At 32.3% G+C, this 23,000-nt stretch overlaps 1 protein-coding gene across 2 annotated transcripts in view; it reads left to right on the top strand.

The window, feature by feature from the left end:
* The window catches only part of LOC126781296 (pseudouridylate synthase RPUSD2-like), a 424,481-nt gene that overhangs the window by 190,355 nt on the left and 211,126 nt on the right, over window positions 1-23,000 (top strand). The gene's annotated exons all lie outside the window — the stretch shown is intronic.

Raw genomic sequence — 23,000 nt, 5'->3', positions numbered from 1 at the left:
GTGAGACATTTTAAAGCTGTTATTATAAGGTTTACTTGTTCGTTTAGACTGTATTTTTCTAAAATTTGTTATGTAACTAATATGAAACCTTTAATATTATGATAGTACATAGGTTCAAGGCGGGCAAAGGCTTTAAGGCTTTATAAGTAACAGCCTTTTAATGTCCCACTGCTGGGCTTAGGCCTCTTCTCCTTTTTTTTAAGAAGAAGATTTGGAGCTTAATCCACCACGCTGCTCCAATGCGGGTTGGTAGAATACACATGTGGCAGAATTTCAATGAAATTAAACACATGCAGGTTTCCTCACGATGTTTTCCTTCACCGTCAAGCACGAGATGAATTATAAAAACAAATTAAGCACATGAAAATTCAGTGGTGCTTGCCCGGATTTGAACCCACGATCATCGGTTAAGATTCACGCGTTCTAACAACTAGGCCATCTAAGATATAATGCTTTATAGTATGTATTATTTGTTGTATATTTTTTGAGTTATAGCTTATTGTGTTAACATAGTGGTAGCCAAGATTTTTTTATCAACATATTTCTCAGGCGAGCTCTGAGAAACATATAAAATATGATTCAAATCATTGTATAAGTGGTTTGTAGATCTCACTTAAACTAATTATTACTATTATTTATTGTTATTCTAAATTTTATAAATAAGTTCTAATAATAAATTTAAATTTTCGTTTCATAATAGTTATTCTTATTCAAATACATGACAGTTATTTTAAGTGGTAACTTTGTTTAAAGTCTGCTATTGAAATTTAGTAGTTTAGTTTAGTCTAAAAGGGAAAGAAATTCCCTTTGAAATATTGCCTAAGTATGAACGCGTAGGTCATGCGGTGAATGAACTTCGTAGACAGCTCGCTCGGTGCGATAGTATTAAAATCTAGAAATGTATAAAAATTTATTTTGATTGTTTGAGATTTATATATTTTGACCGATTCAATTAAAAATAGACACATTTTTCATGGAGAATATATATTCAATATCTTCTCTTATATATATATCAATTGTGAGTTTAGTATACTTATTTTTTTTTTTATAGAATAGGAAGGTGGACGAGCATAAGAGCCACCTGATGGTAAGTGGTCACCAAACGCCCTTAGACATTGGCATTGTAAGAAATGTCAACCATCGCTTATAGCCAATGCGCCACCAACCTTGGGAACTAAGATTTTATGTCCCTTGTGCCTGTAATTCACTGGCTCACTCACCCTTCAAACCGGAACACAACAATATCAAGTATTGCTGTTTTGCGGTAGAATATCTGATGAGTGGGTGGTGGACTTAAGATTATTATTATTCGTAGCGTGTGTATTATTTAAAACACTAGCTAATCTTCCCGGCTTCGCAGGGGTAGATACGAAGAATTATGTATTTTGGATAAGTTTCGAGTAAAATCCGTTCTTATTGAGCGTCTACGGGGTAAGAGTAATTGTAACAAATTTCAAGTCGAATAGTTTAGAAGATCTCGTGATAAATGGTATTTCGCTTATATATATACAAATTAACAGTTTACGTATTGCAGTGCAAGTTCAATGACCTATGAAGTTATCATAATGCATTAAATCAAAACGCGTGAACTGAATTGGTCAAATGAACTGTAAAATGTATACATTAATAAATATATTTTCCCGTAATTCATTATCAGCTTTTCCAGAGCAATAGTTACGGTCATAGCATAGCAGCTAAAAGTTGAATATCAAATGAAATAGTGATTATATAATATGTATCTTTAATATCATCATTATCATCATCATCTGAGGCGTTACAGCCGCGGGTGGGCCTTAGCCTGGTCCAGTAAAAATCTCCAGTCCGATCTATTTGTGGCTTTCCTTCTGCAACTTGATACCCCTAAGTTCTTGGTGTCCTGTTCGATGCCGTCTAAAATGAGCTCGGCCCTCCGGCCGGCCTTCCAGGAGGCGTTGGGTACTCTGGCCTCGTACTTCGTACTACGTGCCCTGCCCATCGCAGGCGTCCGATCTTTGTGGTCCTAATGACGTTTGGTTCATCGTACACTTGTTATTTATTTTATCTTATTATGTTTATTATCGTATGTTTTTTTTACAATTAATAGGCCAGCGTTTGACCGTTGACTTGCCTGATGTTAAGCATCGACATGTTCTAAGATGTAGCACGTTTGCCTATAAATATATAATATGTCCATAATTATGTTCATTAGGATATTAGATGAAGAGAATTATTTTAACTAACCTGTGGAAATAGTCTTTCAAAGATTTTGAAGTGTCAATAACGTAATGGTTTACTGGTTAAAAGTACCGAGATGGTCATCTCAGTGGTAAGAACGCGTGAATTTTACCGATGATCGTATTTTCAAACCCGGGCAAGCACCACTGAATTTTCATGTGCTCAATTTGTGATTATAATTCATCTCGTTCTTTACGGTGAAGGAAAACATCGTGAGGAAACCTGCAGGTGTCTAATTTCTCTGAAATTCTGCCACATTTGTATTCCACCAACCCGCATTGGAGCGGCGTGGTGGAATAAGCTCCAAACCTTCACCTCAAAAAGAGAAGAGGATGCCTTTAGCCCAGCAGTGGGACATTCACAGGCTGTTACGGTTACTGGTTGATATAATAGTCGCAAAAACGGTGAATTACTAATATTTTTTATAAAAAAAGATAAATTATGGCAAAGACTGTACCTCCAATCACTTACATATGATGACACTTTAGTTCTTAGGAACGCCCGTTCGATCTTCATCGAAAGCTCGCTCTTCAATGTGTAAGGACACCCTTGACAAGAGCCATGAGGTAAGTTCTAGTAGCTGTAGAATAGGGGGTAAATAGCTTGTTAAACAATCATTTTTTTTTTAATATATCAAGATCATTATGGTTAGCCTTTAACCATAGGATACAGGCACTGGAGGAAATATAAACAAAATCTTACATCGTCAATGTGCTACCAACAACGGGATAATTAAACTGGCTCACTCACGTTCTAACCGTGACACAGCAATACAAACTAAAACTGACAAATGGGTACCACCCGTAAATATTTGTGCTGTAAGAAATATGAACTATTTCTTACATCGCCAATAACCCTTCAAACGCGGACGCAAGACGCGTACAAGCTTACGTATTCTAAAATAATGTTTATCTGATGTCTGCGCACGCGCTTTAATTTGTCATTCATAATTTTGACTTTGAATGCGATAATAATATTCTGATAAATCATTTCGTTTCGATATTTTATTTTATTACAAACAGCTTTTGAATTAGATTTTCTTTTTAGAAATGCGACTTAAATACCTAAAGCTCCTCCACATGAAATAATACTCGGATATAAATAAAATATATTTTATACACGGATTCGTCTTTATATCGCAATAAAAATGTTTGCAAAGCTCTATCTTTCAGTGCACTATTGAAAAATAAAATGTATTACTGCGTTTTTTCGAAATAATTTTATATATAAATGTAAAATTTTTACTTACAATAAATTTTAAATTTATTAAGACAACTCACAACAAACTTTTATTGGTGTGGTTTATCCAAGATCAGAAGATACGCGAGGGAATCAATAAGCCTACCTACATAACACGATATTGTGTTAATAATTTGAAAATGTTATACTAATACTATTATCGAATAAAATCAATTTTACTAAAAGCTTTTCACACAATCTATACTTATAAAGTCGTTTCTTCTGCCTGACTATCAACGCGTTATTAAAAAATGTCGAGTCTAAAAAGCTGAAATTTTGAAACATGGATTTATTTTATAACGTAAACATCCACTAAGAAGGGGAAGATTTTTTTTTACGGGTGTTATTTTTTTTAATTTTACCCGTATAAAGCCGGGACTGGCAGCTAGTAAAATGTACTCACGATATGTGAATATGTTTTTGGTTCAAAACACACTATTGCCGTATTATAAATGAAAAAGTGTGTTCTGTGATAGTAATGCAAAGGATCGACGCCGCGGCCATAAACTTGTTGCAATAACAATAAACAGAAATACTTGCGAAGGTTTTAATGAAGACACTTCGAAATAATGTTTTTCGACTATCCCCTCGTGATTACTTTTATTTAGCCGGTCGTATAATAAAACATGCTGTTAACAATAAACTACCTGAACATGGAGTATATGTAAAGTGTAAACAAAATGTAATGTAAAGTGTTCACCACCGCCCACAAAATTGCATAACACATTGACAATAAAAAATATTAACCATTCGTACCATCGCCAATGCGCCACCAACGACCGGGAACTATGATGTTACGTTCCTCGTGGTTATGGTGAGTATTGAATTGATAATTTGAACTTTAACTTAACTTCAACTTTCAAAACTTGCTTCTAAACTCCTCGAATAAACAATAGAGGAGCCGTTTAAGCGTAATTTTTGAATTTTTCCGCTCGAAAAAATATATCTAACATCTCTAATAACTGTTGACGTACAAAAGTGCCAAGTTTTGTTTAAAATTCGTCTTTAATTGTATCAAAGGCACATTCACAAACTTTGCTTCATTAAAACACTTGCTCTCAAGCGAAGAGGCTTTCTCTGAGGATCTTTTATTATGCCACAAGTTACGGGATTAAGCGATAAATAACAATAAGTTAATTTGTTTACAATAAAGATTCGATACTGATAAAAAAAGAAATTAATTCCTTAATACAATGTCTACGTATATTTTTTATGTAATTAGAATCGAATCTGAGTAAAAATAGTTTAAATATTTCTTAATATTAGACGATATTTTAAATAAAAAAACTGTTATACTAAAGTATACATCTATAAATATATGTACTTCGAAATTTAGACCTCAATTCATAACTTCGTTTGTGTTTCAATTAGTCAGTAAAGTTTAAAAACAGATAAATAGAAATCATCTTATAAATAAGCTTATGTTCGAATATTTTGAACATTTTTTCATTTACGACATTTTTATTTTTAAATATATATTATTTTTTACATTAATCAAGATAAATAAGAATTATTTAATCAAGCCCAACTTCATATATAATACTTAGGATTAATACAAATAATGAAACTCTAAAAGTATATACTCTAAAAAACTTATCTTTATTAATTTTTGTATTGATATCCTTTGTTTTTTTAATGTAAACCTTCTATGGCCTGTAACACGACTTTAAAACCATTTCAACAGCCGTTAGCTACGCTCCAGCGCCTATAGTTAACAAGCTTGATTTTCTTTTCTATGTCTCACATAATGAGGGTTATAGGTTTTGTATAACAAAAGAACGTTAGAACAGGAAGACTTTTTGTTAAGTTCTCCATTTTGATATGTATATGTACTTTTATTTGAAGATCATTGTTACTATTATTTATATAAAGCATTTCTGACCGATTTTGCCTCGGTGGCCATGATTAAGTAACTAGCCAATTGCACAGGACGTTTTATAGTGCACAAGTGTGTGCGAAAACACAGGTGCAGTCTTGATTCGCTCGCTTTCATAATCCAATGTGACAATAAATTCGACCGGAATGTGTTCTGGTGTAAGACCAACGGCTTATTTGCAATCTGAAATGTGGACATGTAAAGACTCAATAGCCAGACTCCGGGAAGCTTTAGAGAATTTGTCGACAAAAAAACCCAACAAGGTTTATTTGTCCGTTCAGGCTAGGCTAGGCGTTCTAGGCTTGAACCTATGAACTTGGGTCTATTGCTGGTGAGACAGTACACAATCAGGACAATTATTTATTTAGAATTTCAAGAGTATAATGGTTTATGTTAAATTTGCGATTATACAACAATATAAGTTATACTGAACCAATTTTTTTTTTCGCTTTGTAATATATGGATTGTGAGGTGTGAGATTTGGCATAATTAAAGTTTATATGGACAAGGAGTCAAGAAAGCTCATTGTTCACTGCTGAACATAGGCCTCTCCCAAGGTGCGCCAAAGCTCCCGATCCTCCGCCTTCCGCATCCAGTCGGTCCCCGCCACCTTCTTGAGGTCATCGGTCCACCTGGCTGGAGGGCGCCCTACTAATATATAAATATAAAAAAATTATATTGAATGCATATTATGGAATACAAATACTTTATATATAATAATACCACGACCGCTCTGACAAGAGTGTCACGACGAAGAATATATAACAATATTATAAATGCGAAAGTAATTCTGTCGTCTGTTTTGCCTTTAAAGCTAGATAACTGAACCGATTTTGATAAAATTTGATATGAAGCAAGCCTGAACCCCAAGACGCACATAGGCTATTTCACCTAATTCTCTCTCCCCCAACTCCTGAAAAGCGGCGGGCGAATACTATTATTAAATAAAATAAAAAATTCGTAGTTTATGTTCAAGCGGCCAGTGACAACAGAAAAGTCAAACTTAAAAACTAGTTTTTTTGACATTTACTTTTTTTATTGTAATAATGGCAATATTCCGAACTGGGCCTCATTGTGCTTCTTTTACGTATTATTTATTTATGAAAATTTATTGCACGGAAACGTAATTAAAAAGTCGTATAACAAAAGCAGATTATCTCCGTACTGTTGTCGAATTTTTTGTTCGAAACTGAAATGTCAAGTCTTATTTTTATTGGCAAATGGGAGGGCGCCTCGGGAGCGTATGTTCTACCGTGGGGCTCAAGCTTGCTTCATACCAAATTTCATGAAATTCGGCCAGTGTATTTATACTATTAATATAAATTAACTACGGTCGAATTTAGAATTCATTAAATGATAAACTGATATCAGATAAAAATATTACTTCCTCGAATACATTATTAGATACAAATACTTAACGAGTTAAAAAGTATCAAAAAGTCTACTCCATCTATTTAAAATACTCGAAATTTCATACGAACTCAAGTTCAAAGGCAAATGGTGTTAAAGGCAAGGACCAAGTAATTATCTTAATCAGTACTACAAAGTAAAGTGTACGTAATATACCAACAATACTTGCATAGGTTGGGGGTAATATTTTTGCGGTGCGCCATTCAAGGGGTTCTCGACTGCTTGCCCTCGGGTTAATGAGCGCTGCGCCAATGATGCTTTTTTCCTACCAAACGAAACACACCCGTACAGCACCCGCAATATACCTGGCGCACAAAACTTGATGCTCTTATTACATCGACATTGTTTCGACTTTCATTCTAGTATTCTGTATAACGTACATCCCCCCTTCAAGCGTTACCAATATTCCATTTCGAAAAATGTAAAATAGATCTACACGAATGATAAATTTTTATAAAGACCTAATACTTAGTATGATGTCGGTATAATATTCACATTATAGGCAGCATCATTACATTGGATATTTACATTTAAAAAACATTCTAGAAACATGTACAAAGCGACTCGAAAATATCGAGCTCATTATGAGTTTATATCCTTATGTTTACGTTGGGGTCATTTAGCTCGGAGGCCAGATTTGAGGAGACCATTACGGCGGCGACAAATTAGCTCATTACCTCATTCAACAAAATGTTGCAGCGCCATTATAACGAGGCCCTAAGCACCATTCCTTGTCAAGGGTAGATATTATAAGTTCGCGTTATTGGTTTATCGAAGGAGGTCAAAATAAATTGGACGCATTCGCTTTTCTTACATTGTTAGTTGTTAGTATTTTGTTCCACATAAAACTATTATGCGGCCTATTCGAACTTTGTTATGTCGGTTACAGCGGTTAATGTTTCATGGATGCGACGAGAGAGTATCCTTGATTGCAACTTCGAGTTGGAATGTACCTTGGGAAATAAGGGGCATTTAGATAATGTAATGGCTGACTTAATTGTTGTTCACCGTGAAGGTTGAGTATTAATTCGTAATATTGAAGAACAATGTATTTTACAATTATAGTTATAAATTGTAAAAAATGTAAATTATAAATTAAATTTAAAACTTAACTGAATGCGCCTTGCACTATCTATTCTAGAATATACGTGCCGATAGAAATTTAGTATTAAACTTTAGATAAATTGTCTTCATTGAACACGAAGCACGCGTTGCCTTGGATAGATTAATCTATAGGAATGGAAAGTTATTTTTTTATCAAGAGGGGAATGTGAATATTTTATTCGCAGTCACTTAGCTGTGACTACTCCGATTATATTTGCGAACGGATTTCATAAATCTTAGACGAATTTCGTACATATTGTATGATCTGAGGAAAAAGGGATATTACTCTAATGGAAATTTTCGATCGTACGAGGTAAAATTTTGATAGTGAAAAGTGTGTTTGAAATTTGTGGATTAACGTGAGGGAACTTGCACGTGGTGGATGAAAATTTGGCATATTTGTATCCCCTTCCCCGCATTGGAGCAAAGTGGTGGAATTAGAGCTCCAAGCCTCAGAAGGAGAGGAGGCTTTATCTACTAGGCTTCTTTTTATTAAATATGTAGGTGGACGGAAAATCAGCCGCCTAATGACAGTTTCCACCTCTTCTAATGAAAAATAGTAACCATTCCTTACATCATCAATTCACCAACCTGGAGAACTAAGATGTAAAGTCCCTTGTGCTTGTAGTTACACCGGCTCACTCACCGTTTATTATTAAAAAAATCATTTGACTAATCATAAAACTCTTCAAATTAACTTTTTCCCAGAACTTTTAACTAAAATGTTGTTATTTGAGCATACAAATTAAACCCAGTCTTCTCGTAGCTATATTGTTATTAAGACGCTGAAGACGTAGACTCAGCTGCTAACCGAATGTCTTTATATGTGCGCACATTATTACATATTATTATAATAAATTTTAGTATATTTGTTTCATAGGTTTCATTTTTTTCAAATTGATATGTAATCAATTTCTTTAAAAAAAACCATAAATTTAAGAAATCAAAAAGGCCCCACGCTTCATTTAACTTATGTAGTTAATCGATGATATTTATTTTATTATAAACATTTATCCCGTTTTTATTCCATTTTCCTTGACCAAGTCGAAACAGAGGTAGCCATTTACTGACGTTGATTCCTGAGATTTCGTCATAATTCATTTCGACCTATTTGTATGATACTGTCTTCCTTTGTTGATTTATTTTGCTAACAACGAAATGGTAGATGAAAGAGGCGAATAGAACGAAATTATCCTTTTTTAATAATTTCATAAATCTCATTGTCCGAACTAAATTTTCTTGAGAATCTTAGTCGTAATATAGATAGATCCTGACAGGATATTTTTTTGGTTCGATAATTGTTTCAAATATAATGTTCATACTGTAGTTTCAATGTAACGATTTAAAAGTAAATATTTAGCCGACAAATGTAATAATAAAATGGTAATCTTCAAATTATATTTTCTTAAAATAAAATCGAAGCTTTTTTTGTTTGAATTTTGTTCTGTCAAGATTTCAAACGGTGTGATGTTGGGATTAAGTGAATAATAAAAAGCTTTTATATTTACTGTACTTTATCGACTCTTATACATATATATGTTTTTTTTTAAGATGTGTATCTTGTGTGACCAACAGTTACTGATGTAATAATATAATATTTTAAGAATAGAATCATCTTAGTGTCTTATTACATAAACTATGCCCTTTATAGAATATATCAATTATGAGTCTATTTTTTTTTTTTTATAGAATAGAAAGGTGGACGAGCATATGGGCCACCTGATGGTAAGTGGTCACCAAACGCCCTTAGACATTTGCACTGTAAGAAATGTCAACCATCGCTTATAGCCAATGCGCCACCAACCTTGGGAACTAAGATTTTATGTCCCTTGTGCCTGTAATTACACTGGCTCACTCACCCTTCAAACCGGAACACAACAATATCAAGTATTGCTGTTTTGCGGTAGAATATCTGATGAGTGGGTGGTACCTACCCAGACGAGCTTGCACAAAGCTCTACCACCAGTATTATTACATATCTTATGTATTCTGTTACATTTTTTCGATCTCATATTTCATTAATTTATCTATTCTTATATTTTATATATATATATGCTATCACTACAACGGGGGCCAGCAGATCTGCGCTTAGTAAAATGAATACTTAAAATTTGAATGCATATAAATTTCCATTGTGGTTCATTTGATACAATGTTGCTTTATAGTTTCATAGAATGTTAACTAAATAATATTGTTCTGTTCGAGTGCGACGCTTGCCAAACTTCCGGCCGATTGTAGTCTAAGATACAACTGTATTTAACGTAACCTCATCTGTTATTCAAATTTATTAAAATATTACCTAAATCGTGTCTTTTTGTTAACGGTTTTAGAATCTTGTATTTCTTCACGTTTAATTAGGACGGCGTGGTAAATTACATTACATTGACATGTTAAATTTTAATTAAAAGAGTAAAAATTAAGCATGCTATTAAATAACTAATTTGTATTTAAATTAAAATATTCATATCTTAACTATTATTTCGTAATATAAACTTTAAATCTCGAATATCTGCTTAATGAATAACTAAATCATACAGCATACAGATATAATTGCAAACCCAATTTTCCTTAATGATACTGATAAGTGATAACTTCAAGTTTCAGAGGATAAGCACTCGTACTACGTACATCACTTGAACAAGATTATTGGGAATATATTGAAATAGTTGCTTGTAATAAATCACACTTAGTGCAAACGTGGTCTGTAGAAATATCCGTTAAGTCTAAAGGCCTTTGTACATGGTATTTACGACTGCTTCAAGGAGACCGAAATAGTTCACAGGCCAAGGCATAAAAAGATCTTAATACCGAGAATATTTGTGATGTTACTTTGTAAATATAGGTCTTATTGATATGATATAATAAAGCTCAAAGTGTGCAATGAAAATTTGTAACAACAACCTTGGAAAACGTAGCGTAGGACGCCCTCCGGCTAGGTGGAGTGACGATATTCGCAAAGTGGCTGGCAGCGGATTGAAATTGAGAGCTGATGATCGAGCTCAGTGGCGTGCCATTTGAGAGGCTTATATGCAGCAGTGGACGACGAAAAGCTAATGATGATGATAACCTATCCTTTACCTCTATTCCGATTCTCGCAGTTATAGTCACTAGAATAGTGCTACTACTACTAAGCTTCCTCAAACTTCGTCTTGGATTTGAGCCATCACAAGCTCCAGCTATCATATTGAAGGTGCCCCAATATCGCTCCGTCGTACAGGACGTGATTGCTAGCGCAATGCCTGCTCACATATGACAAATATTTATATTAAAAACCAATTTTCTTTATACATATATGTATAGATTAGTTTGATTTATGTGTTTCCACCGACATACGTCTGGCAATGTGTTTACGTATTGACTCGCTTATTTAATAATGAGGCATTACTGTTTATTACATAATGAAGGTTTTAATCAACAGGATAGTACACGTTCCCAGGAGTAATTGTGAATATCTCGGCATAGTTTCTCACTAATTACTCATTCGTATATATAACTTGTTGTTAAGGCGTAAAATATCATTTATACTTATTTATTTATTTATTATTAATAACCAACATAAGGGACTATATTACAATTAAAATCATTTATACTCTACTTTTAATTAAATAGAGTTACGACATACATACATAATGAGATATATAAATATCAAAAACATAGTTTTTTCAGATTATCAATATCTCTTAAAGTTAAAATTATATTGTGATAATATGTTTTAAATGTGATTAGAATTCGTAAATTTTTATTTAATTTTTTTCAGCAATATATCTTAGGAATTGACATAATTACTTTATTTGACTATTTAATTAATGAATATCAAAGTATTTAGTATTCTTTATTCAAGTAGACTCTTATAAGCACTATTGCGGTCCTTAAGCAACCATAACGGTTCAAAAGTTACACGTTAAAACAAAACTTAAAACCATCAGCGGAATGAATATCGAACGAGAAGGTCCGGCAAAAAATTCAGGTATTACATAATAACAATCCAATTATTATTTATTTTGCATAAAAATCAACGAAAAAATGTTCCAGTTTGACTTACAATTATCGGGGAAAACTCGACACGTATACCATAATTATACCATATACCATAATTTCGACAAAACACCATTTTGATGGGAATGGCGGTCGTCCTTATATACTACAGAAATTCTCGATAAACAATGTTATCCGAACATATTATTACTTATATTTAATTGATACTTAACCATTTGTACGAGTATCATCAAGCAATTGACATAATACCGTCCCAGATTCTACTGAGCCATATTCAATTTTACATTTCGAAATTCAAATTTCGAATGTCATTTAATTGCGTCATTAGGAAGAAAACATGGTTATAAATGCGGTTTTATTGTTTCTCCTGTTATGTGGTGTCTTTTTTTCACATTTTGTTGCTGATGAGTGAGTTCCGGTATAATGTGTCAGTGAGCCAGTGCAATAGCGGGCGCTTTGTACTCTTAATTTCAAAGTTGCACTCTTAAAATCAAGAGTTTTGAGGGATTAAGAAGAAACAAATTTAATACTCGATGTTAAATTTTAAAATGTTGAAAATTGACACGGTGATATGCCATCTTTAAATTGTCTAATTTTCCGGTTCGGTATGTAGATTCCAACAAGAACCGGTAAGAAACTTGATTTCGTCATTGTAAACATCTAAATATATTGCTGTGACGAAATATGACTTAACGTTTGTTATGTAAACAAGACCAGAACCTGAATATTTATATATTTTTTTAAATTTTTACCTTTGCATTGATTATGTAAATTATATAATTATTGTTTTGTAATCTTTGTAAGGTGCCTGTATTAGATATATATATTTTAAATACATTCCAAGTAAATTATTTAATTATATTATATAATTAAGAAAAACACAGCTATATTCATTTTGTTTTTGGACTGATTAAATTCGATTCAATTTAGAAAAGAAAAAACTCACATTACAAATAAATACTTCACGTTATGAAAATATTGATGGGAAAATGGCACATGATTTCTATAGATTCATCCTCGTTTCTGATACGCACCGCCAAGGTCTGGAATACCATCCCGACCTCTGTTTTCCCCACCACCTACAATGTGGGTACTTTCAAGTCTAGAGTGAATAGGCATCTTCTAGCCAAGCGCGCTCCATCTTATACTGTATCTCAGTTTCCATCAGGTGTGATAACAGTCAAGCGCTAGCCTATACATTTAAAAAAAAAGATTTAGTAAAACAGCAAATACAGATAATAAATAGATACGAATTGCAACATATTCCTTAGTTTTATTAGTGATTTCAATGAATCAGACATTACAATGTTTATTTCATCTCACATTCGTCGAAGTAAAAAATCGATTAAAGTTTTTACGTTTCATTTGCATGTGAACGTAAAGCGAAATTGTCATATAAATAACGTCACGATAATAGGATATTTCTCATTCGCGTTTTATTGTACAGCTTTATATTTCTTTGAAGGAAACCGTCTTTGGTCTTGTCATTTCATCATACTCCAGATTTATCAGTCGCTTGTAACGTTTTACGTTGGTAACTGAATTAATTAATTTTATATTTTTATATTTAAATTAGGTAGGCAGGCTGGCAAATAGGCTACCCAACGGCAAGTGGTATTGCACAGCCACTGACAAGCGAGCATTGAATATCTCAATTAAATATAATATTAATATATTCGCAATTATCAAAAAGCCTCCGAAAATGTAATCATTTACTCTTAGACGCACACAAAGCGATGACGAAATCGTCATAATAAAACCACCGTTTTAAAATCTTAATGTACATCAAACATCAAAGCGTAGAACGTAAAAAGGATCCATTGTACGGGCGTGTCGTAACGCGTTTACGTCTGCATTTAGCCTAATTGCATCTGTTGCGATTTTTATCGCAGCAATTTCGGTTGTCTTATTGAAGCACTTTATGCTTGAATTTTATTTATTTTTTGCTTTAATTTTATATTCTGTTCTAGCTGTTTCTTTGGCTTCTATTTACATTAGCTTTTGTCGTCCTTAAATTTTGCAACATCAGCTACTTTTTAAGTATATAGGAATAGATTACTCATTTCATTATTACCATTGTTTGAAAGACAAATAAATGTTGACATTTCTGTACAATTGATCAGTTTCTAATTATATTGTCTTTCATTTTTCAATAATTTTGTAACCTTTAATCGTTCTATGTTCTTAAAATTTATTTAAATACTGATCGTCTTTGCATCGTAACGTATTTTGTTAAACAAATTATTAATATTAGATGGTACAGATAAACTTAACATATTACAGCAATCTGAAAAAAAAACATAAATAAGAATCATATTGAGATATGTTCCGCGCTATCTCTAATTTCTAAAGATCAAATAAGATATTTCTATTAGATAAATATACCAGATATATTCCATAGTAAAAGTAATAAATTATTGTCATTCCCCATACGGTCGTATACTTGTATTATATGCGACCCAAGATTCGTGCGACGAGTAAATATTTACATTGAGCCGCATGTATACGAAGATTCCTGAATATATTTATGACTAGCTTTGACCGTGACTTTCGTCAAAGTCATAACGACGTGTTTGTATTATAATCACACATCATTTCTATATCTGGATATTTGTGTTTATTGTATTTCGAACAAATGTAATTAAATCTATTTATCCAAACCTATTGAACTCTTTCTATTTGTAAAGGCTTAAGTATCACATAAACTAATTTGATTGAAATTTTTAGATAAATTATCATTACATTTGGTATACGAATACATTTTAAGCACTTTTGCAAGTTGTACTGTGTATGTAGTCATACAATTTGACTTAAATTATAGTTATATTTCTCAATTCATTCCCTATTTTCTCAATCTCATAGTCTGAGAGATCAGGTGCAAAACTAACGACTTTACGTGCTTTTCTAAGCATTGCCAACTTTTAAACTTCTCTTGAGAATTTCTCGATAGAAAAACCCAATGACTTTTTCTGACAATCGTTTTAGACAATCTTGGATTTTGCGGCGCTACAAACAGCCACGGAACCAATGGAGCAGACGAGAATACAACGTGTATGTTACAGTATTGCTATAAAATCTAAAGTGTATGTACACAATTTTACTTAAAAATTATATCAATATGAAGTTATTTATAATATTATGAGTTACTATATACAAAATGGCTGCCAGCAGATGGAGATTGAGCGCTGAAGATCGAGCTCAGTGGCGTGCCTTGGAGAGGCCTATGTCCAGCAGTGGACGACGAACGGATGATGTTCATGATAAAGTTATTTCGATTGAGATACCAAACTTCTTGAGATGTGAGACAGTATAATGTAACATACGATTATGATAATGATTCGGAAATTTCCATTGAAATATATAAAGACTATCTTATAAGTTGTGTATGCTTACTTTGTAGTATTTAGACATTTTATATTTATAAATATAAATATACTCGCCCGTTAAGTTTGCAAGCACTTTTAAGTAGAGTTGATTGCTTCAAAGAGACCACTACAAAGTGGTTAGTCCGCCTTTTCCATGTTTTTTTATGTTCTTAAGGTTTTCAGTATTTAATTTTTAATATAAAAAGATATGTTTGATAAACGTATAAATATAGTTTTTTTTTTAAATAAACCATCCTGCTCGAATATACAATTATATTTTCTGCTATAATAAATAAGTGTTTTTACTTTTGTCAATTATTTATGTATGTCTATGTATTATTCTCTTATAGTTCTTGTTTTCTTTTCTACTTTATAATTCGCACCATGTATTAACTGATCAACTTAAGTTTAAAAAAGTGAATGAAATTAATTTAACATCACGTCTGTCTTTGCATAATTCGTACCAATAAATTATTGTAATATAATTGCACAAGTAGCAGATCAATCTTTACTTTACCGTTGTGTGTCGCAATATAACCCCTACGTCTACGTTGAAGAGGTCTGGGTTATGTTGTATTTATTTGTGCTTAGACTATTGTTATCTTTAGTATTAGTAGATTTTAGAAAATATTTTTTTACTAATATTATAATAGCTATATTAGCTCGCGTCTAATTTGATGTTGTAATTATAGAAAAAGTGCTAAAAAAATCCATGATGAAAATATTAATAAGAAATAATGTTATATAAATATTTTAACTATTATTGTTCTTACTAACATTTTTTTCATTTGTTTTCTTTAAAAATTAAAAATCATAGCATCTTCTTGAAATCCTTTTGAAAATATTATCAGTACCAAGAATATAAGGCACGGTGATTTGTGCCCGAGACTCGCCTTGCAATGAGCTTGGAATTGGTTGTATTGTTATCAAGTTTTTATTATTGCTCTCTCGCATTGTTCTTGCTATGCAATCTCTAGGTTTGTTTATTTTTAATTTATTTTAATATTATTAGGATAAAAAAGAAAGCCTTAATATAGTCTTATGGGCAACGCAAAACATTCCGCCACTATCTTAATCACCATCTATCGTGGGATGATACTATGACATCATTATTGTTACTAAAACCACAATAAATTTATATTTAAGGACATAATAGTCTAATAGAAACAAGAAATCACAAAGTGCGTATGACCAAAAAAAATTAAAGAAATAACAATTAGAAAGTCGCACTTGAAAATATCAACGTAAAAATAAATGAAAGATACTGTGGGCTCATATTTCACTACTTCTACGTGCAAATAATCTTCTTAAACATGTTTTGTTCACAACTTAACATACGACGTTGTTCCGGACTAAGGAATTTTCCTGAGGCGAATAGTGTCGTACATTTTCAGTAATGGTTGTTTTTAACCGCCTCGTAATCGTAAACCGTTTCGTGTAAGCTGTAACAGATGGGCGTGTCATCGTAAATCTGGTTCTGGCACGGCGATGACACCTCAACCTGCAGTTACTTTGATTATTTCTGCAAATTGTTTCGACGAAAATGTTCAGCGATTTAAAAAATGCGTTTGTTCTTGAACGTCAATATTATTTTTTACACAAAAAATAATCTCGAATATGTGCAGTCTAAATAGATCGCAGTTGTTCGTTTATAGCAAATAGTTAAAGTGCTGGTTTCTGTTTTTATAAATTTAATTTATGCCTTTACTTTCATCTTCAATTTCGAAAACGTTTTGAAAAAAATGATTCCTTCAATTCATCATTAGGGTCTACGGTTGAATTTTTTTATAGATTTGCACGATAGCAAAAACCAAGTACTAAATACACTAATATTTGATTAGATCGAAAATATAGATATTAGGTGGAAATTTGAGATAGCATCAAAATGTTCTCGTTATGAATTCAATACGCTCGCAAGCACCGCTCAAATGAAGATGGATCGTACTCATCCTGTTTGCATAGGACCGTCCCGAGCGATTTGTAATTTTACTTTTTTTATTGCCGCCTTAGACTCGCTTCACTGGGGGGGGGTGGGATTATCCTAAAGTAACATCTTAAGACCACATTTTATAGAGGTTCTGTGAAGTGGAAAAAACCTTATATTTGTTTCTATTTAGCTTCTTTATATATAATACAATGATGTAGCCGATGGTTTTGTAGACTAGAAAAAGATACAGAAAATTTTATTAGATAAAATTATATTTTATTTTAAATGTTATGAATGATAAATATTTAAATGCGTCAATAGATTCTGATTAACGTTTTAATTTTAATAACTCCATTGTTATCTTTATTATGCAGCATCTTCGCCACAACCTCATTTATGACATAAAATACAATCAAGACAAAGGCTCATTCTCAGTATCATGTTTCTCGTGGAAAATTACATCCCATAAAGCGCCTAAATACACAAGCGCCTAACATCTGCTTATATACAATATATATTCAACGTAACTAGATACATCTCGGGCGAGATCGAAATGATTTATTACTAGTTAATGTCACTGACCTATGCGATATTAGTATTGCTAGGTGTCGACGCTTATTTTCGTTGATCGAGCACCGTTGAATATATTTAGATTAAATTGTTTCAATTTATAAGTGAGCTATATTTACGCGTATCTCTTTGTATGGAAAGCTGAATATTCTAGAAACAATATGTGTCCAATTGTAGTTTTGTAGTTTGAAGAGTTCGACTACGAATCCTTCTAACGAGAAAGCAAAATATAATAATATATGTAAAATCTTTTGGGCAAGTACCAAAGATATTTCTTGATTTTTATTTATAACTCATCTCGTTTTCGGGGGTAAAAAAATCCATGCGTAAGTCGCATAAAGTTCTGCCACATGTGTATTCGAACACCATTGTCCATGCCATATCTTTGTCCACCAATGAAATATGGAAAATTTGTTACTTTAATCAATTTTCCACCAACCCGCATTGGAGCAGCGTGGTGGAATAAGCTCCAAACATTCTCCTAAAAAAAAAAGGGAGAGGAGGCCTTAGCCCAGCAGTGGGACATTTACAGGCTGTTACTGTAATCAATAGTTTTATTTACCTGATCGTTTATTTTCCCTTTAGTACATAAAATCAAAATGAAAGAATTTTGCTCACTCGTCATATAGTACGAGTTTTTACTTTCCAAGACTATTCTAGAATTAAATAATTGTTTGTATCTCTTGTTTCAAATGTATTATTAATTTCACCTTCAGCTTTATTTACCTAAAATGAAAAATTGAGGTCAATCATTCCAAGTAATTAATAGCAACAAGGACTTACTTACTTACTGTTCATATTACAAGATTTGCAGCATTTGCTGTAAAACAATGGGGTTTATTTATAAAATTATCTTTATCAGTATCGTAATATCATCATTTATGTGTACTTATTATGGCGTACTTTCCTTAACATAACTTCATACTATTTCTAAAATGTTATCATAATCCTGTTCAATTACGTATAATTTATCAGAAAAAATCATACCATTCGCCATTTTATATGTACTGCTAAAAACGGACGGGAAATTACTCATAACCAGATGCGATTCAATAATAATTACGGTCTTATTTATTACTGTTCTTACCGACCGAAATCTTATCGAAAGAGATTGATTGGGACGTATTAAAGACTAAGTATGGAATGAATTGCTTAAGCATTATAACTCTTATTGCTAAAACGTTAAGAATCAAAACTTATCTATAAGTATCTGTACCAGTATTCACGTTATGTTCGGAATTAGCCCACTGTTATTTTCGATTAAATATGATGATTTTTATGTTAATATCTATAGCACAGTACCATTCGAATGATAGATGTTTCGTTACTCTCTTTCATATCAAAAAGATAATGTTTTATGTTTATATTCACTTACCAATACTTTTTATGTATAAGAAGAAAATATAGTTATATAAATATATTTTTTAGTAAATTGCCAAATTGTAATATTTAGTTTGAAAACTTATGAACGAACCTGTTATTAAATTGCTCTGAACAAACGAATTAATTTGCAGCAAATCATACTTCAACACTTGAGTGAACTTCTAATAGTTTGAACTGCTTTATTAGCAAACCAAATAATCATTTAACGTCATAGTCTGGAGCACGTTTGACAGTGTGTCTGTGCTATCAGCTATTAATCAAATCCTCACCACAAGCGCTTGTGTATTATGTGAGGAATACTTGGCATACGCAAACAGCGCGTTGGTCATATTGATTTACGATCTCGTATTGACATATTCTAGATGTTTCTAATATTTGCTGGAATTAAGTAGGTTAGCGTAGAGTTTAGTTCGATCGTCAAATTTGTATGGGAATGTTAAAATAAAACATTACAAGAACAACAGAAAGGTGTAATTCGGTTTACGTCGGTATTCGAATATACTTAAGTATTTTGGCTCGTTCCTGATCTTATTTAATTTAAGTTTAATCATTGCAGTTTTGCCTTTTTTAAATAAACATAAGGCTTAATAATTATTATCGGCCTTACATTGTTAAGCGAGTGAGCTATTAAAAAATATTTTGATTTTTTCTTTCGAATGATCAGTAATCAACTAAACAGGTGTTAAGCAACATTTATAAGCCCGTATATCATTAGATATAGAGATAGATATACACATTACGTATTAGACTGGATCATAATATCATTAGGTCTTGTACTCTTTACAAACCGTAAAATTGGCTTCATTAAATGAAACGTATCTAATACGTCAATTGCGAGCGATCTTAACCCGTAGATCGCTACACGATATACCATTATCTATTCTACGACTGGATAAACTAAATTATAATTTATTGTAAGAATTTCTAGAACTTGCGCTGTTTTTCGAAATGCAAAGTTCGTCCCAAACTCATGTATAACGTGTCAATTCTTTTTATTTTTTTATGTTTCTCTTATTAACAACAACCAATACCACCCGTATTCGTTCATAATATTTGGTAACAAACATAAAAATATCCGAGATTTTTTGACTCTTCCCTACGCTGAAGTATTACATCAATAGAAAATAAATAGTTGAGTGAAATAACATACCAACGATTATTGGCTATTTACGCAAGTTTGGTTTTAGTTATTGGTATAGATTGTATCTAAAAAAAATCACAATATACATAGTGTCATTTATTCCGATAATTTCTTACAATTGTATCGTTAATCTACAAAATTTAATGAAAATGTATGTTACTATCGTCGACATGTAAATAATAAAGATATAAACCGATTACAATCTTAGTAGACTACAACTCAGTATAATTTACATATAATAATAATATCCTGGGACATTTTTCACACACGGCCGTCTGATCCCAAATTAAGCTTGTACAAAGCTTGTGCTATGGAAACCAGGCAACTGATATACTACATATACTACTTTTCTTTTATAAATACATACTTATATAGATAATTACACCCAGACTAAGGACAAACAGACATGTTCATGCACACAAATGTCTGTCCTGGGTGGGAATCGAACCCACAACATTCGGCGTGAAAGGCAAGTATATACGAACCACGCCAACCAGCTCGTCAACCGATTAAAATGCAATAAAGCCATTACATATACCCTGTTAAGCTTTATAACATTTTCATAATCTTTTATTGAGTGATATCTCATATTTATAAACGTTTTATTTTTATAGTGAGATTTAACATTATTAATTTGCAAAGCTATCATTACAATTTTTGCGAGATTTCGCTAGAATTCACATACACGAATGGAAGAATTGATATAGTGTAGAAGGTAACGGGGTGTTAATACAATGTTTGTCACTGTTTCTATGAAAATAATTAATATTAATATGGATATACAAAATGTTGATGTAAATATACTGCGTTCATAACTATAATCATAGCCCTTCAACTTTATATTGAAACACAAGCACATGGTGGCTTCGCAATAGAGTAACGGGTGTATTCTCGTCGCTAACAAGAAAGTTTCTGCGTCAATATTGTATTGCGTGAGTATCCTAACAGTACTCACTAGAGTCAAAACGTTATTTTTAAACGAATTATTCTCTTGTTTCAGGTAAGCCTCGCCTTTATAAGAAATGGACTTAGTATATAAGTGGTTCGTATAAAATTGACTTTCTTTTCATATCAGATCAACAATTAATAAATTATTCCTAAAAGTTTAGTATTAATTTTTAGGAAAATATAGGATCCAACAACATATAAACAGCGTATCATTGTAAGCCGGTTTTCAAGTGAGATTTGAAGTGTTTAAGTTCTTTCAGTATAGCTCTTCTGCTTACTAATCGGAATTATAAGTAAGAACTTATTAAACAAAATAACCAGGACAATGTCGATGCAATTGTTGATCATACAGCTGGAGTTGTAGATGATTCGGTGTTAAGATTGCTTTCACGCCTCAAAATATAAAATCATTTATATTGAAACTTTTACTTGGTCGTAGCGTTGGTACTCGTTCGAGCCCAACTGGGTGAGTACCACCCACTCATCATCAAACAGCAATCACTACCACCGTTCACCAAGATTGTTAGCGAATTGGCGATTTAAAGAGAAGTTATATTTCTTACATCGCCAATGTAGATGAGCGGTGGTGATCATTTACCGTCAGGCCCATTTCACCGTTCGCCTACCATTTTAATTAAAAATAATCTATTTTCTCTTATCTACATAAGATCACCGCGTGCTTAAAACCTAATTGTATTTGTCTCAACTGTTATCGAGAAAGTTGTTAACTTTTTTTGTTAAGAATACGGAGCCAAAATGTTGATTGATATTTGCATGAAAAAAAAATTAATTAAAAAAATATATGTGAATAGTATGTATTTATTTCATAAGCGATTAAAATATTGTAATCACAAATAATAAATTCTTTATTTTTTTCAAGGTGAACCATTTTTTTAAAAGAAAGTGTCTGATTTTATATGTAATATTTTAATTGAAACATTAAACGCAACTGACTGTTATCATACGGGACGTTTAATAGCGACGGCGATCGAAGAAAAAATAAATTTTGACCGAATGCCAAACTAAACAAAACAGCTATGTCAGCAACGGCAGTGGTGTTTAAAGAATTGTAAAACACTGTTTAGTTTGGTGTCGGAAATAGAAGACGACGATAGCTTCACCTGTGGCGTCAATTTGAGCCAAGCTAGTTCACTTGATAGAAAACCTGGTCTTAACCGAAAGACCGTGAATCCAAATCTGAATATGCACTATTGAGTTCTTGTGCTCTCTGACGGCGATTGCATCATCAGGTAATCCTACATGTGCCAGATAAAGTTCCACCACATGTATATCCACAAATACGCAGTAGAGGTGGAATAACCTTCTCCATAATTAGATGAAGTCTTTAACCAGTTGTGGGACTATTACATATTTACGAAAGTAAAGTAACAGACTGTACTTTCGTAAATATAAATTAGTGAATAATGCGTTTCTCACGCAATTTTGAATTTAATGTTAACAGTAATTTTAGTATTTACATTATTATTCTATAACATTAAATAGCCTTAATTTTTCAATAATTAAAAAAACCGTATATGATATAACAGACTAGTGTGCGAGATTTTCGTCCAGTTGTTCTCCCATGATTGAAATATTGAAACACATTTTTCGAATCAGATTATAAATAAGTTAAACTTTATTTATTCAAATATTTTACAAGGCAATGCAAGGCATAATATTTTACTAGGCAATACGTAAACAGCCTTTATATTTTGCGAGGCTTATTCCACCGTGCAGTTCTAATGAATTTCTTATATATTACCAATTCATAATTGAACCACATGCAAGTATGTATCCGTAACAACCTGTGAATGTCCCACTGCTGGG

Source organism: Nymphalis io, chromosome 3 (genome assembly GCF_905147045.1).
Source record: "Nymphalis io chromosome 3, ilAglIoxx1.1, whole genome shotgun sequence".
Classification (NCBI taxonomy): Eukaryota; Metazoa; Arthropoda; class Insecta; order Lepidoptera; family Nymphalidae; genus Nymphalis; species Nymphalis io.
The sequence above is the reverse complement of the archived record's forward strand: the minus strand, read 5'-3'. Positions and strand labels throughout refer to the sequence as shown.